Here is a 13,191-nt window from a genome sequence, read left to right on the forward strand (position 1 = left end):
AAATAAAGTATGTTATTGTTTTATGTTCAAATTGATGTGTTTCTATGAATAATTCCTTAAAATGGATGCATATAAGACTTGTATTAGTTTTAAATGTTCTTATCCATTGGATAGACTTAGGGAATTTATCCTAACAAAATTGACATTGGTGCATTACTAAATTGGTGCAACAGCTTGTCATAGCTATCAGAGTTAGACTCTAAGCACAATCAAATGGTGTTTGGAAAAAAGAAAAAACATGAACCAATTTCTAATTATCCCTTGGACCTTGGAGACATATGGGAAAAATTGGAAAGTTGCACTTAACCCCAAACTTGATTATGATACTATATTAAGTCTTAGACTAAGTTGCTTTTAATATGCCAATCAATGAGATCCATCAAGGGTCAAATATCTAAGCATGTTCGAGTAGTTTAGCGAACTACCTGAATGGGTGATCATAGTGATAGGATTAACCCCTTTGTTAAGAAAAGTGAGTATTGAGGTTTGTACTTTCTTTAATGGAAACCTAAACTACCGATAGTGAATTTCAACTATATTTGAAATCTGATTTGCAAAATGTACTTATACCTTATATTATTACTTTCAAAAAAAATGTTTGCAAAAGGTTTTAATCCCAAGATCTATCTGATAATAGAGTGTGACACTACACTTTGTAGTCAAGGAAGAGGTCCTTGTAAGTAGTGTTTTCATTATTATGGGTTGAAAGGTTAAGGGGGAAAGAGACCATTAAAGGGATTATAACCTGATGGGTTTTATCTTATATAAGTCCATTATTCTTGGTTTTTCATAGGATAGTTAAATCCAAATATCACAGACGTCTAAGAGTTTTGAACTCTTCCAACACCACTTCATGACAATTTTCTCCACCAGTCCATATTCCTTGTAGCCAAGTTCACAAACTAAGAATAAGTTGGAGTTTAGTAAATTCACACACCTTAAGGTCTCTATCTAGTGTGAAGGGGCTTAGTGAATCTTCAAATTTACTGACATACTCTTGCAGGCTTCTAGATTGTCCATCATGTAGGCACCATTGTTATGGAGGGTGTAGCCTACCTAACACAATTTCTCAAGGGTCTGGTTAGTGTTCAATTTCTATAGTACGGTAGTGGCACGAGACCTCCCCTAATTGGCTTTGATCAGCCCCTACACATAGTCATGCAACTCTACATGGCTGAGTGGCACCTCCATCAGACCGCCCCGATCTCCCTACTATTCTAACAATTATTGGTGGTGGTGGTGTGGATATGGTAGTTTGAGTTGTATTTCACATAAAAAATATAGATTTAAAGGTATCTAGTGTCTAGAATGCTAGATAAGAAGTTTCTAAAACTATTGGTTGGGAAGTCTATGGCAGTTTAGTGTAGAATTCCTATTAAACAGTTAATTGAGTTTGGTAGAATAGATATGATGATGGCTAAGTCTAAGGCTGGGGGCACTAGAGAATATGGATAAGCATTTCCCTATTTTCATTGTATTGTTGCTCCAATTGAACCATCTACTCCACCTTCTGGTTATTCCTTCTATTTTGCTCTCAATTCTAACCACATGATCAGTGAGGTTGTTGATTTTATAGGCAAGAATCTTTAGTTTTTTGTCATCTCTATATATTATTTATTGTTGATTCTCCACTAGATCCTCATGGATGGGAGTTAGGTTTCCTTCAAAGGTTTTCATCTTCTTTGATGCCATCTCTGTGATCAAGGAACTAACCAAAGATTCTAAATGTAAGTATAGGGAAATGAACTACAAAAGTCCACCTAAAAGATGATAGATGGCTCTATGAAAGTGGTTTCAAGGAGGTTGAAAGAGAGAGAAGGAGAGAGAGAGAGAGAGAAAGAGGTTGTAAGAGGAAGTTTCTCCATTCTAAGATCTGAGATCTAAGAAGGAAGTTGAATGTCAAAAGAACAAGGTTCTCAATTTTCAGAGAAGCAGATATTATGCAAGGATGAACTATGAATACATGGAATAGTTGGAGTTTTGCCACATGTCCATGTGGTTACCTTAGTACTTATGTTCTCATTTTTTTCTCGATGTGTGCACGTAAGCATGAGCATTGCTATTTCTCTAGTGTGCCTACACTAGGGAAAGTCTTAACTTAAGAATGCTTAAATGTTAACTTGTTTGTGTGATGAGTGATGTAAAGCTATGGTAAAATTGCAATACATGTTCCTAGGACAAAATTGTAATACATGATATCATGGAGTTTGTCATTATGAAAACTGCCATAAGGAGATGCAGTGAAAAAGTCAAGTATACATGCATGATATGTGAGTTGAGAGATTTATTGAAAGACAGCAATGAAACGAGGTTGTAAGGTTGCGATGGGAGAGTGTGACACAAGACTACGACAGGGAGTTGTGATGTGATATGTTATAAAAAATGATGTTGGGACAAAGACTAAGAAACGAATACATTGTAGGTTTGTTAACAACTACGATGTGATTTCACACTGGCGTATTGCTATTTCATTGTATTGTTGCTGTTAGTATCCAATTTTTGTTTGGTTCATCGTTTAAACCTCCAATTTACCTCGAACATTCGATCAAACATTCTTGATGTCTCTAAAACACTCAAAAACCCAAAAATCCCAACTTTTAGCCTAAAGCTCCCAAATCCACCACTAAATCTCTCCGATACCAGTCTGATGGCCTTAATCAATCCCTACCAACACCTCGACTACTAGATCCGACACAACCATCAGACCCAAGACCTCCCAAAACACCTCCCCATAAAATTTGAACTAAAGATTCCTTTGTTTACCCTTTCATCAAACCAAGATTCCCTTTTTAGCCCTCTCGCTAGCTACCCAAGACACCCACAATCCAAATCCACTTGACCTTGATACATTCAAATCAATCAAACCACACCATTAAACTACAGGCACACCAAAACACCTACCCATAAAGTTTCTCCATTTACTCCCCCTCGAATACATTGTTCACCTTTCCCCTCCTCTCGGCAGTATCCAGAGCCGATCTTCCACTTCCAATCACTCTCTCTCTCAATCTCTCTCATTCTCCTTATTCCTCCATCGAATTGACCAAAGTCACAGAAATTGACTAGTCACTCTCTTCTTCCTCCCTTAGACACACTGTGGTAGAGTGGTGAGCAGCGACGGCGAACTAGGGGAGCGGCAACGATTTTCAGTGATCTCTTGCCATTTTTTATTGCTCTTTTCATCCCCCATAATCCATAACTCGTCTTTTAACATCTCGGCACAAAAAACAGGTAGCAGAGGAACAACCACTAGAGCGGCACGCGAGACACAGCGGCGAAGTTTCTTCCCTTAAAACTCTCTTTCACATTTCTCCTCTCATTTCCCCATTATTACTCTCTTTCATTCACCCCCAATTACCATTGCCATTTAAAGAAACAGTTCTGATATTGTACTGCATCATCGAGTTCATGCTGACATGCAACCCAATTAATCCTGATCTAGTTGTAAATTTATTTTATTTTATTTTTTTAATTTAGTTGTTTTCTTGTGTTTTGTTTTTCTCCCATCTACAATGAGTTTCGATGAATAGATGATTGTCTCTTTAATTTTTTTATTATGTTTTCCTTATCTGATATTGCCACTGCAAGTGTCATTCATTTTGTGCCAATGGCTTTTCCCTTTCTGCGAAGATTGAAGTTCAATTTGGAACAAGAGAACTAATAAGTTTCAAATCCTAATGAATAATTCCCTTTCTCTCAATGATTCTATCGGTTTATAATTTGCTACATTTGCTATGTTTGAAAACTAATGTTAGCATAGAGTGGGAATAGAATGTTTCAAATCCTTGTTTTGTAATTCGGATTCAATGGCCGCCTAGTCTATTCTCTTAAGACTAGGAATAGAATGTTGAGTTCATTTAGTTGTTTGATGTCATTGATTTATGATCCTAGAGAGATGTTGGTCACGATTTCGATTTGTCGGGATTTGTCCCATTGTGAATAGGATGTTTACCAAATAAATAAGACTAATAAAAAAGGGGGAAAGAGTCCTGAGTGAGCCAGAATGATATTATGTACTTAAGCCATTAGAATGCTCTAAATCCTCAAAATGCCCACAACAACTAAAAACAACTAGTTTGGGGGAATTTTGGTTAAGTGATAAAGAAACTTTTATAAAGAAACTCCATGCAGATCACAATACCCTCCCAACAACTATAGCTAGTTTAGGAGGTTATTCTGGTCAGTTCAATATTTTTCAACCCATATAAATACCCATACCCTTATTCATTTCCATAACAACAACAATCAATCTCTTTCAGACTCCCATATTACAGTTAATCTCCCTTACTCTCTAATCTTTATAATCAATTTCAATTCTCAAGTTCTCAACTTTTTCTCAACAAGGAGGCTTGCAAGTTTCTCAAGATAGCAATTTGGGTGGCTAAGAGGCATCTATTGAAATCAAGTTGGGATACAAGACTAGACTACCGAGTAAGGAGCAATTAATTTTCTCTTTTTCTAATCTTTAGTGTTTTAGTATTTTTACATTTATTGAAATGGTCAGTTTTTTTCCAAACACCCTTTCCCTATAGCCATGGCTTTGATGATGCATGCTCTTAGTCACAATATGATAGCATTGAACGATGTTGGCCCTAATGAACCTAGGAAACCAGGAACCAAAAGAAAAACTAGTATGTACGAACTTACTTTATAGGGAAAGAAGTTGATGGAAAGGTTATTAGAGCCATTTAAATGAAAAAAAAATAATATTTTAGTTGCCGATCCAACAGTGGTACTAGAATTTAAGAAGATACAAGCAAAAAGATAATCAACAACATGACTCAAAACAAACATAAATTGCACACACTTCCAGTCTTTTTGAAAATTTTCAATATTCACATCGAAAAATGAGACAAACACTTGCTAAGTATATTGTACACGTATAACAACCATTTATATTTTTTGAAGAAACAATTTTAGAATAATCTATAAATCACTATTTCAAAAAAGGATTTTAGATTTGCAATAACGAATGCATATAAATTTTTTCTTTTATATAAACAAAATTTACTTTCCATCTTTTTGAGTCTTACTTCTAAAGCTTCACTTACTTTAGATATTTGGACTTCCAAATTTAATATTAATTACATTTGTGTCATTGGAATTTTCATTGATGATCAATGGTTGTTACAAAGAAGAATTTTAAGTTTTATATAACTTGAAGGCTACATACTGGCCCAAAAATTTCTTGTATAATTTTAAACACTATATGTTCATATAGTATTGAGAATAATTTTGTTCTATAAGTTTTGGTATTGCTAGAAATTATGGCGTTATTTTTAAATCTCAAATATGACCTATTTTTTGAGAAACAAATGTTTTATATTAGATGTGCATGTCATATTTTAAATTCATGTGTTTAAGATGATTTGATCATTATTTCAAAATGGATTTTAAATTTATGTTAGATGTTAAACATTCGTGGAACTCCACCTTTTTTACGTCAAAAAGTTGCACCCCATATAAGGAAGTTCTTACCATGTTTTATAATAAAAAAATGCCCAATGACATAATAACAAATGATGATTAGAAGGTTGGTATTTGTTACTCAACTTTTGTGCATTACTTAACCAATAATGTGAAATTAGTTTCTTTTTTTCACAACATAGAGATAGAATTATATTTTGAGAATATTGTTGAAGTAATGGAAAATAAATTTAAAAAATATTGGGAAAATGTTTCTCCTTTGTATTATTTATCTACAATATTAGACCCTAGGATTAAGCAAGGTATAAATGTTTTACTTGATTCTTACCATGAAATTTTGCAAAGTGACATTTAAAGAAAAAATGAAATTAATTATTTATAATTTCAAATGTATAGTTTATATGAATCACAATATGGAAATGATAAGACTTGTCTAGTGCCACCAATTGGTAGTAGTAGTAGTAGTAGTTGTTGTTGTTGTTAGATAGTGTAGGCGCTTAGCTCCAATTAGATTGATGTACATGAATAAAAGTACATTATTGTTTCATGTTGATATTTGTATGTTTTTATGAAATTACCCCTTAAATTGGACAATTATGATACTCGGTTAGATTAGAATGTTCTTAGCCATTGGATAGACTTGGGGAGTTTATTCTACCAAGGCTGACACTGATGTACTACCAAAGAAGTTGGGGCAGCTTGTCTCACCTGCTAGGGTTAGACCCAAAGCACATGCAATGTGTGTTTGGTTGAAACATTGAACCTAGACCATTTTCCAATTATGCCCTGGACTTTGGAATTTGATAGGCAAAATTGGAAAGTTACACATAACCCCTAGACTTGATTATGGTACTACACTAGGTGTTGAATTGGGTTGTCTTTGATATGGCAATAAGTGATATCCATCAACGGTCAAAACCTGGGTATGCTGGGGCAGTCTAAGAATTCATTTGAGTTGATGATCATAGTGATAGGATCGACCTCTTTATCGAACAAAGTGAATGATAAGGCTTACACTCTCTCTAATGGAAACCTAAACTACTAGTAGTGGATTTAAATTGTGTTTGAGATTTGGTTTTGCAAAATATATTTATATGATATATATATATATTATGTTTTATGAAAAATGTTTGCAAAAGGTTTTAATTCTTAGGATCCATCCGAGCAAAGAGTGTGGCACTATACCTTGCAACCAAGGGAGAGGTCATTCCCTATCGGGCAATGTTGTGATCATTATGGGCCGAGAGGTTAAGTGTAAGAGACCATTAAGGGCCGATTATCTGATGAGATTTATCTTACTTAAATCCATTATCCTTGGGTCTTCATAGAATTGCTGAATTCAAAGATCATTTAAGTATAAATGTTGGGCCCATAGTGAGTCTATAGTGATGTGCTCAGGGGTCCACTGCGTTTGGTAGTGAATTCAACCAAGCCTTTTCACAAAGACTAGGCTGAACCCATGTGGTCTTATGTGAGTTCATTGTGGGGTCCCACACCATACAAATTAGGCCTAAGTTGGACATGCAACACCCTTGGGTCCTAAGCCTTATAGCTGATGGGCCTAAGGCCCATAGTTAATATGGTTAATTAAGTTGTCACATGGCAGTTTAAGTTGTTATGTGACATGGGGCGAATCTGAATTTGGATCTGGGTATGCAGCACTTAATCTTATAAGAAGACAATGTATATCTCTAATTAGAGTCCAAATCTGATTTAGATCTGGATTATCTCCTAATTAGGTTAGGAGATAGCTCCATAAGAGATTATAAAAGAGGAGGGGGTGGACCAGTCCAAGACTCATATTTTTGCAGCTTCTGGTTCTCTTTGCACCCTTTTGCTTCCCAGTTTTTCCCAGTTTGGCATCAGCTATCTGGGACTGATTTAGATCAATTCTCCTTTGATTTTTGCAAGAAAATTCAGGGAATATCAGGCTCACCATTCTCAGTTCGATCTAAGCAGTTGAATCTCAGTTTTGTAGAAAATTGTGTTGCTAAATCGACTTCAGGAATACACTACGCCATTTTTAGTGGAGGCTGGTTTTAGGACTGATTTGGGCATGAACTTCTACCTTGGGATCTGCATTTGTAGTATCCGTATCAGCTATACATCTCCCTCTTTGATTGGTTTCAAATCTAGTCCGATTCAATGCAAAATCGATCCTGAAAAATGTACTTTTTCAAAATATAGAGAATTCGATTCTCTGAATAATTAGAAAATTTTTGAAATTTTGCCCTACCATCTAGCATGGTTCGACCATCCATATGATGAATCCTAACCTTCCAACAGTAGTAGTAGTAGTAATAGTACATCTAATATGACATGATTATTAATAAATAGAAGCAAGCACCAATCAGTGGTTAGCCCTTCTTCAAATTTATTTTATAAACTTTATTTTTATTTACAAAATGATGTTATAAACTTTTTCACATTTGAGGAGTTCAATTTTTTTTAATATTTTAGCCTATAAAAAGCATATGAAAATATATTTTGTGCTTTCCATCATGAAACATCCACTAACCCCTCTGGCATCCACAATCACATCAGAGTTTTGTTTTAGTGCTAGTAACAAGGCATTAGATGAGCGTAAGATGGATAAAACTTTGGAAATGTGTATATGTCACAAAGATTGGTTAAACACAAAGTATAGAGTACAAGATCGAGGAGGACATGATACTTCATCCAGTAGAATACTATTGAAAGATTCAAATAATATCCAAGAAGAAGATGGAACTCGAAGACCCAATAATTGTAAAAAATTTCATATATGAACAATTGTACACATTAAAATACATGCATACAGAATGAAATTGTAAAGGTAATCATTATCCTAGTATTGTACATGACCCATACACCGATTAACTAGAAAACATTAACCATCATTCATTGTATTTTATATTTTTCAAATTCTTTGTGTAGATATTTACACCTATATATATTACTAACTCAATCAAATACACCATGTTGTCCTCTTTTCAAACTCTCATATGGTATCATTCTGATCCTACTTCACCATGTCAACTATTAATTCCACAACCTCAAACTCTATGATCAGCCAACTTAATTTTGGTTCTTCGGGAAATCAATTTCCACAACTTATTTCCTTTCGAATCGATGGGTTGAACAATATTGTATGACATTTTCAAGTGGAAAATGCCCTTATGAACAATGAGCTCCTCGGTTTTGTGGATGGATTCATCAATCCTTGTCCACCTCATTTGACTACTTTGATTGATTCTTCAACATCTTCATCTTCTAATGATGACTAAAAACAATGGGTCCAATAAGATCGCTAGATCTTTAGATGGATTTTGGTCTCTCTCACTACTGAAGGCACTTTTGCAAAGGTTGTTGGAAGTAAGACTAGCAAAGATGTCTATAGCATACTTGAGAAAATATACTCACCTCGAGTAATGGCAAGTGCAGCTAGTCTTCACAATGATCTTGCCGCACTACATAAGAAGGATCTTTCTATGACAACTTATCTGTAGAAAATTAAGGTTTACAATGATAAACTTGCTACTATGGGCAGACCTCTCACAAATTCACAACCCATTTATCACACTATTAATGGACTGGGCTTGGAATATGATGCATTTTTCATCGCTATTCTCTCCCAAACTGAGGAAATTTCCTTTGCCAAATTGCAATGTATGCTTCTTACACACATGAGCAATGGCTCACTCAATCTCTTATTACTCTATCGCATGACTCCTCAGGATCTAGTATGTCTACTAACCTTGCTTCAAAGACAGAATATAAAGTCATCTTCTCCACAAATCATTTGGATCTTCCCTATATATCTGGTTTGTCTAAACCATCCATATACAGTAATAATCCATGCTAGATCTGTGGGGTCACAATCGTTCTACCAATATTGTTAGAAATTAATTGCTCGTATTGAAAGTCTGAAGAACAATAAGCGATCTCCTACTATTGCTTTCGCTGCTGCAACTTCTACTAATCGTAATAATGATATCTAGTTTCCTAACTATGGGGTTTCTCATCATTTGACTACTAATTTGGAAAACTACATCTTGCTATCAATGATGGCTCAGGTTTTCCAATTGCTCATATGAGTTGTAGGGTCCGAACAGGAACAAACTATACATCTTCCTCTTCTGAATAAAGCTTGTTTGCTAGTTGCCTGTGTTGGTGGACGAAGAAACCCTATTATCTGGCATTTGACCTGTTCATGGGCCAGGTAGCCTGACAGACCGGCCCAGCCTGGCCCATTACAAGTCGGGCTTGGCCATAATTTTAGGCCCGCAGGCTTGGATTCGGGCTTGGGCCCAAAGCACCATGCCCGAGTTTTTTTGGGTTGGAAAGCCCAGCCTGAGCCTGAGCCAAAGCCCGACTTAATACTATATATTAAATAATAATAAAATATATACAATATATTTTTCTTTGTTCTCTTCTCTTCAAGTAATAGTGAGATGTTTATTATTTTTGAGTTTAGAAGGTTTTTACTATAAATAAAAGAAATTTTTATAGAATAAAAAAGAAAAAAAAAATGTTCTCAAATTTCTGGTCAGGCTTGGGCTCAAGACCTAGACCCGATGGTCGGGTCGGGCTCGGGCTCAGGCCTAAATGTATTCTGTTGATACATAGTAAAACCCCGAGCATGAATAGATCTATCTGGCATCATCAATTACGACATCCTTCATCTCTACTTATGTTCTTCTACGCTCCCACCAATTTCCCGTGCATGCTAATATTGATGAGTTCTACTCCTACTTACTTGCCAAGAGTCAATGAGTCATGCTTTGCCCTTCTGTCCTAATGTGGCTACTAGAACCATTCCATTAGATGATTTTAGTAGATACTAGTGGTAACTTGTGTGACGCATGGGCTTTGTTAAGTGAAAATTAAACAATAGAAATATAATAAAAGTAGACAATTTTTTTTATATTTTAACTTTTTAAATAATTAATAATTATTTATCTTTTATATATTATTTTTAATAGTCTAATCTCTAATAAATAACGATAGCTCAATCTCCAATAATTATTGAAAATTGGGTAAAATACAAAAACATCCTTTGTGGTATTGAAAAATCCTGCAGTTACCTCCCTTTTTTTATTGTCATGGACAGAAAACGTTGGTCTAATGCATTAGTTTATAAAAAATAACCATTTTACTATTACATCTATCAATTCACATGAAAAATTACAAAAATATCCCCAAAAGATTTTTTCACTTTTAATTAAAAAAGATCTTTGAGATAGATTGAAAAGAATAAAGTAATTTTACTCTATAAAATTGTTAGGTCTAGTGAAGTTTAGAAGGGCAAATCTGGCATTTTAAATTATATTGAAAGATTCCTAATAAGTTGTATGGCTAATTTCGTAACTTTGAAGTCTTCATTACTGAACAAAGAAGGAAGAGAGGTAACTACAGGTTTTTGGTAAACTATAGGGGAGGTATTTATGACAGTGAAATCTCAATGGAGGCTTTTATATTTTACCATTGAAGATTTATAGCAAACATATACAGTTGTTGGAAATAAATTTATAACAAAAATACAATAAATATTGAAAATATATTAAATTAATCAATAAGTAGTATAATCTCCAATAATAATTTAATCTCTAATAAATATTAATCAATAAATTATAGCAAAAGTAAATAATTACCTAAAATAAATTTATAACAAAAAAACAATAAATCCAATAAGTACAAGAAATTAAATTTCAAAAATTTAAATAACAATAGTATAATCTTTAACAATTATTGAAAATTTACTGTTAAATAACAAAACAGAAATAGATTTATACATTATTATTGAAAATATATTTATCAAAAAATACAATAAATAATTACTAAAAATGAAATTAATATTAATTTTCGTATATATAAATATATAATAAACATAGATAAATATTTTAAAACTATTATTAATGAATATTATTTTTTCTGAAAATTATTTTCTAGAATTATTAATTGATATGTGAAATAATGTTTTTATTATTAATACATTAATAATTACAATTACTACTATATTTTTTAATATCTATTATAAAATATCTATTAATTTTTTGAAATATAAAATTTAGTTATTTACAATATTATTTAGTTACTTAAAATTTAAAATAGTAATTATATATTAAATTTAAAAATCAACAAAATTATTATCTATACTATTATGACATAATTAAGTTGTTAGTTGTTTAAAATAAAAAAAAATTATTATTAATTTAAATATGATGCAATCTATTATAAGTATTTTTCCATTTTGAAGATTTATTAAATTTATTACAAAATTTCATTATTTTAAATATTTAGTTATTTAAATACTTAAAGAATGCTTAAAATATTTAGATTTTTTGTTATTTAAATTTTATTTATTTTAAAGTGATTAGATAATATTAAATATTTTGTTACATAATTATTTAGTATTTTAGTATATTGTTATTTAAAATGTTTTGTTATAGAAATATTTGGATAATATTTTATTTTTTAATTTTTATTATTTAAAGAACATTTAAATGATTTTGTTGTTTAAAATTTTAAAATATATTTTATTTATAAAATTGAATAATTCATAAAATTGTAATGTATGCTATTATTAGATAATTTTGTTATGAATTTCATAAAAATTTATTGATAATCTGAAGATTATTAAATCTATTACAATTATTTTTTGTGTTTTTAATAAATATTTTGAAGCTATTATGTAATGAACATCTAGGGATGTTCATCAAACTGATCACCTAACTTGCCTCAAGTTGGTCATTTTCTAATATTTCCAGTTGGCTTCAATTCAATAATTTCCCAACCCAACCAAGTTAGGTTAGTTTCGGTTTGGCCATTTGCAAATCAAACAAAATTAACCTGAGCCAATTATAACTATATATTAATATTTTTTATTTCAAATATCATTTTTTAATACATGAAAATGGGAAAATCCCCATATTTCTTAGTCTAAAATATTTTATATCATAAATTTAACTTTTTAATTTATTTTTTAATAATACCATTGTAATTTATTAAATTTAAATTTAATTTAAATTTTTAAGTTTAAATCATTTGAACAAACAACCAAAACCGAAAATAGACCCAAACTAATACAACTTGAGTTGGTGGATTTTCACTAATGGCCAATCACTTTTGGGTGACAAACCCCTGACCTAACTAGATCAATTGGGTTGGCAAAACAACTTGCAACCGAACTGAACCAATCCTTCAACACTCCTAATTTCAACTAAATTAATAGTCTAATCTCTAATAAATAACAATAGGTTAATTTCAAATAATTTTTGAAAATATACAATAACAAAAATATACAATTATTAAAAATAAAATTATAATGAAAATACAATAGATATCTAATAAAAATACAATAATTACAAAAATACAATAAATATTGAAAATATATTAAATTAGTCAAGAAATAGTATAATCTCAACTCTCAAATAATAGTTTAATCTCTAATAAATATTAATCAATAAATTATAAAAATACATAATTACTAAAAATAAATTTATGACAAAAATACAATAAATATGATAAATTAAATTTCAAAAGTTAAATAATAGTTGTTCAATCTCCAATAATTATTGACAGTTTAATTTACTGTTAAATAACAAAACAAAAACGGATTTATAAATAATTATTAAAAACAAATTTATCAAAAAATACAATAAATAACTACTGAAAATAAAATAAATAATAATTTTAGTACATATATATATAACTATACAATGAATATACACTATTATTGTAAAATGATTACTAATAAATATTATTTTCTGAAAGTTATTTTCT

This window comes from Nelumbo lutea, chromosome 2 (assembly GCF_056320005.1).
Source record: "Nelumbo lutea isolate HS-2025 chromosome 2, American lotus-T2T, whole genome shotgun sequence".
In the NCBI taxonomy this organism is placed as follows: domain Eukaryota; kingdom Viridiplantae; phylum Streptophyta; class Magnoliopsida; order Proteales; family Nelumbonaceae; genus Nelumbo; species Nelumbo lutea.